Raw genomic sequence first — 5,965 nt, 5'->3', positions numbered from 1 at the left:
CTGAATAGGCTATCTCCAGACTTGTTCCCACAGGAGCCGATGACTCAAAGGGATCGTAGAGGAGACGCGGCCGGGCCCGTTCGGGAACGTGCAGGGGTTTCTGGGAGCTGAAGTACCGTGCCATTGTTTGTATTGTTGCGGCGTCGCCCTCTGATCAAACAGCGTGAGGGCTTAACGCTGCATGTTTTAATCTGCCTGGTCTTCCTCGCTTTCCTCGTTTTCCACCAGTTACCGTGGCATTTTCCAAATGTAAATATGTGTTTTGAAAAACGACGCAACTAAACTACACACCGAACTTATCCAACATAGAAAATAAAATCATAAAATAAGGCAAAGGCAAAAGGGGAGAACAATCCGTAGATGACATCCATCCGTAATATCATGTCAACGGCGTAAACTCTGCAAAAAACTAATCATAATATGCCCAGAGGGAGAGGCGTCAAAAGGGGCCTCGCGAAGGCCTTAAGAAAGGATCTTGTGAACAATCCTAGTTCCTGCGATGGAAGGACTGTAGTCACTGTTCTGATCAGTCTACCCAACCTGTGGAATGCATACTGTCTTCCCCTGAGAGGATTTGTGGGTTATACATGTTCTGTGGCGGTGAGCAAGCAAGCAGGGGTATTATGATGAACGGTTGAGGCTTGTCCTGGGATAAAACAATGTCACCGCCGGTGAAGAGTTTAGCTTCAAGTGTTTGTTATTTCTGAAGACATTTTTCCCTTGCTTGATCCGCGGTAGTTATGGGGTTCGGACTGTGCAGCGGCACGTTACTACACAGAATTACAGAGAGACAGAGAGCGAGAGAGAGAGCGAGAGAGAGAGCGAGAGAGAGAGAGAAAGAGAGAGAGAGCTTTTACTTCACATACATATATATTATATACGCATGCATAGCACTTTATGAAGGTCCGACCACATGTCTTTATCACATCTGGGCGGGATAAAAGCCTGAAACTTCTAAATTGACACAATGGATTGATTGGTTAACTCTCATACAAACATACACACACACACATACCCCACACACTCTCACACACACACACACACACACACACACACACACACACACACACACACACACACACACACACACACACACACACACACACACGTTAAGACGTTAGACTGAGCAAATCTAAAGCTGGCAGGAATCGTAGTTATTGCATAACAACTGGCATGTGATATGTATAACAAATTATAAAACATTATTGTTGGCGTCTGTGAAAAAAATACCATTATGTCTGCAAGGCGCTTTCTCCGCATTTGTTAATTATCAAATTGTACACAACCCTTGTGTGTTCAACGCAGGGCTCTGTTAGCATAACAGCCTGGGTTTACCTAAGCCAGAGGAGTCAGAGGGGTGTGCTGGTGGCTGCTTTCCTTCATTCCCCCGACACGCATGTGGCGACGATGTAAGGTCAAATCATTGTGGCTTTCAGATTTTTCTTTTTGAGGTGTTAATTTAGTGGATTAACCTGCCATCCACACAGCTCCTCCACACCGCATCGGGGATGTGCAGGCCACCACACAACTCAGGAATGTTCTCATCTCTTTTTTCCTTTTTTTTTTTTTTTACGATTGATAAGCGCGCACACGGGGCAGAATGCTAAAGCGCTGTTTGATATGAAAGCGAGGGACTGGAGTACAGAGCAGCTCGGTCAACCGCATGCCTCCACGGCGGGATGATACCTCTGTCAGTGTGGACCTCTCAGGTGGAATTAGTGTCAGAGTTGGCAGGAGGACTCTCATCGGGTGATAAAGGAGGTGTTGATGCAGAAGCATCTGGCTGGCTACTGGTGCTGCATGCGGAGCGCCCCAGACAGCGCTCAGCACAGCTTTACTGTGATATATTATTAGAAGAGGGGAGGGAGGGGGGCTCCAAATCAACACGCCAGGCTCGTTTTACTCGTCGACTCTCATCTTTATCCCTGCTTTTGACATTGAGGTTCAGCCAAGAAGTAGCTGAATTAGTTAGCTGAGTTATCCTTAATGCTAATTTGATTGAGTTTAATTGATTAGCTAAAGCTTTATAAGAACTATAGAAAACTGTATTCCTTCCTTCCTTCCCTCCCTCCCTTCTTTCCTTCCTTCCTTCCTTTCCCTTCCTTTCTTTCCGTCTTCCCGTCATTCCTTTCTTCCCTCACCTTCCCTTCCTTCCTTTCTCCCTATCTTACTTTCCCGTCCTTCCCTCTTTCCAGTCTTCTTCTCTTTGTTCTATCTCCTCAGATATGTCTAACACCCCCGAAGGGACTGAAGCCATTTTTCATGTAATTACAGGAAACCTGCCTGACTGGCTTTGAGGCCGCTTGTGAAAGGAGGGATCTAGGTGTTCTTACACTGCACTGTATATCTAACCTTTCCTATTTGCAGAAACTTTTTCACTTTCACTCAATTGTGTCACTTTTGTGGGCTTTTCATGGGCCGCAGAGAAACCTGTTTGTTTGAACAGCGCAAAGTGCGGAGGCAAACAGCCTGTTTCTATGGATGCAGCTCTCTCTTTTGAAAGCTGGACAATTATGCGTTAATATCCAGTGTTACAAAGTGTCAAAACATCCTATCAATATAACCTGATTGATTGAGTTAATCTCTTTAATTTGACACACCATTATATGTAATTTCCAAGATATACAAACAGATGACCTAACTTCTTTCTCCCCTTACTGTTATTTTGTCTGATTCATGATTACGCCAGGATAACTGGCCTCTCTGTGCGACACTTTTCATAGACCCTAGGGGGCGACCTTGGCACTTTCCCTACCAGACAGAATTCTCCAATTTGTTGCATCAAGCTCATTTAAAAATATCCACGAGGAGAAGACGAAGGCATCTGAGTAAATCTCCACACAGATCTGTGTCTGATCCCATACAGCGGAAACATCACACATCACACTGAACCTCAGTAACTTCCAGCCGTCAGCAGGTTCAAATAGTGTTTGTTCATTGTGCCTGTCGGAACGTTGTTTGGGTGCAAGTGAGGCCAAGGATGTTCGAGTGAGGCTGTGTTCGATGTCTTGACTTGTTCCACAGTTTTGTGTTTGAATGTCTGCCACCTGCAGCAACCTTTTCCACCTGCTAGCACTGAGCTGCCTGCTAGGATAATAGATGGTAGGAAGGTACCTGTCAAGCTCCGATGTGCTCAACGTTGACTTTTTGTCCTTAGTAAACTCCTGCCATCTCCGATGATCCATTGTATTCCATCCATCTATCATACATCATATACATTAAGTCAGAATGAATGAAAAGTGGGGTCAGCTCTCATGTGTGACACTCTCTCCCACACAGATCTCTTCCAGGCGTGTACTTCACATTCTGGATCAGCCCACCACGCCCTGACTGACTGCTTCTCGTATTGTCCAGCACACAGCAACCATCGCCAACGCAATTGTATGGAATAGCTTGAGAACCGCTCTCACTGCTTGTGCCGCTTCTCCCTCATGGCACCGGCTCTTTGTTGGGGCCGTCCGCCGTGTCACCAGACACCCATGCAGCCTTTTGAATGGGCCCTGATTTATGACAGAAATGATGGCTGCCGTCTCCCCATCCTCCTCCCTCCCCCTTCTTAAAGGGCCCCCGCCTACTTTGGTTCCATCTCCTCAGAGGGCCGCAGGTAATGGCAGTGGATACCTGAAGAAGGAGAGGGAGCAGAAGAAGAAGAGGAAGAAGGAGAAGAAGGAAGAAAAGAAGAAGTAAAACAAGATGAGGTAGAAGAAGAAGAAAAAGACGACGAAGAAGATGAAGAAGAAGAAGACAACGAAGAAGAAGAAGAAGAAGAAGAAGATGAAGAAGAAGAAGACAACGAAGAAGACAACGAAGAAGAAGAAGAAGAAGAAGAAGAAGAAGAAGAAGAAGAAGAAGAAGAAGAAGAAGAAGAAGAAGAAGAAGAAGAAGAAGAACAAGAAGAAGAAGAAGAAGACGAAGGAGAAGATGAAAAGAAGAAGAAGAGGAAGAAGATGAAGAAGATGAAGAAGAAGAAGGAAGAAAAGAAGAAGTAAAATATGATGAGGAAGAAGAAGAAGAAAAAGACGACGAAGAAGAAGAAGACAACGAAGAAGAAGTAGAAGAAGCCGACGGAGAAGATTAAAAGGAGAAGAAAAGAGGAAGAAGATGAAGAAGAAGAAGGAGAAGAGGAAGAAGAAGAAGAAGAAGAAGAAGAAGAAGAAGAAGAAGAAGAAGAGGAAGAAGACGATTACGAGGAAGAAGAGGAAGAAGTAGAGGAAGAAGAAGATGAAGATGAGGAAGATGACAACGAAGATGAAGAAGAAGAAGAGGAAGAAGAAGCTGTTAGGGTGGAAGACAGGGGGGTCTTGGATGGGGGGGGGGAGACTGGATTTTGGCTCTCTCTATCCTATTCTAAGCTATTCTAGTCCAGGTCTCTTTCACCGTGCGTCTCCATGTGCTTTCTGTCTCCTTCTGTCCCCTCGACTAACAAAACAGCCTGGAATCTAAAGACTTCCTGCCAGGAGGGAAAAAAGCTTCTCTTTAGGGATGTGTGTCACGTTTGTCTGGCTCGTTCTCAGGATCCACTGTGGAGGTTTTTGTGTTGTTTAGTTTTATAACGGTGGACACCAAAGCCCAGCGACGAGTCCCATAACTCCCTGACGCAGGCCCATTCAGACGCGCTGCGGGCCCCGTCACCTGAGGCCTGCATTGAGGCGAGGACAACGGCAGCGCTATAATAAGACAATAATCATAAATCAGAACAGTAGAAAGAACCAAACAGTAAAATCATTAAGGATGAGTGAAAGTCTGACTCACCCCCAGCGACACCGCCGCCACTAACACCACTCCCACCCCTTCAGAGCCCTCTTTATGCTGCCGCCCTTTGTTGCTCCTCTATATCTCATTACCATCACTGAGGCTGACCTCGGAGCCCCGCGCCCAGCTGCCTCCGCTTGGCCCACAGACAAACCTTTGACCCGGGGCTGAACCGCGGCATCATCCACCACTGTCACAGACACCATTCTAACACGCCGGCTCATTCAGCCCGCCGTGATACCTATTCAATACTATAGGCATGAACTAACACACTCACACACACACACATGTATACACACACACACACACACACACACACACACACACACACGTGTTCACATGAACACACACACACACACACACACACACACACACACACACACACACACACACACACACACACACACACACACACATACATATATGCATGCACGGCACGCACATACACACACCTGCACAACTGCACTCACATACACACACACACAAACACACGCACACACAGACAAATTCAACATTCTATATGTTGATTCTATATTGTGGTTTTAAATATATTGTAATACACACACACACACACACCAGGGAAAATGTATTGTAAATGTAATGTGTGAGAGTTTTGTGGGCAAACTGATTTGTAACAGAACTCTTCCGGCATCGTTCCAACAGCCGTTGCCCTGTTTACAGCCAACACCGGCTTTTATTTACACAGGACCACAGACATACAACTTCATTCATGCCCTTATCATATAGATTCAGATATCCGCACAGCAGTATCATATTTCATATGTCTCTTTGTATTCCTTTTCTTCATTTGACTCCAATCTCAATTTGCCATCAATCCACAAAGGTGAGTCAAACTCACATTGTGGATGGAACATTTGGACTCAATTTCAAAATGTGTTCAATTTTCTGCTATCTCTTTACCTGGTCCTTTTGAGGGAGTGAGGGTTCCCACCGCCTCGCAGGGGGGAGGAGCTGGGGGGGAGACGCGAGGAGGGAGATTAATGGTATAATAGCTTTGACCACAGAGTTCAGTTATTTAAACTGGCAGCATCAGCTCAAATTGTTTCATGGCTTTCCGCAATGATACATTTAGGAGCGTGCCCGGGCAGGTTAGCAAGAAGCTGGAAGGAAAAGAGAAGGGGGAAGAGAGGGAGAGAGAGAGAGAGATAGAGAGAGAGAGAGAGAGAGAGAGAGAGAGAGAGATAGAGAGAGA

Source organism: Gadus morhua, chromosome 1 (assembly GCF_902167405.1).
Source record: "Gadus morhua chromosome 1, gadMor3.0, whole genome shotgun sequence".
Taxonomy (NCBI): domain Eukaryota; kingdom Metazoa; phylum Chordata; class Actinopteri; order Gadiformes; family Gadidae; genus Gadus; species Gadus morhua.
Note: the sequence above shows the minus strand (reverse complement) of the source record.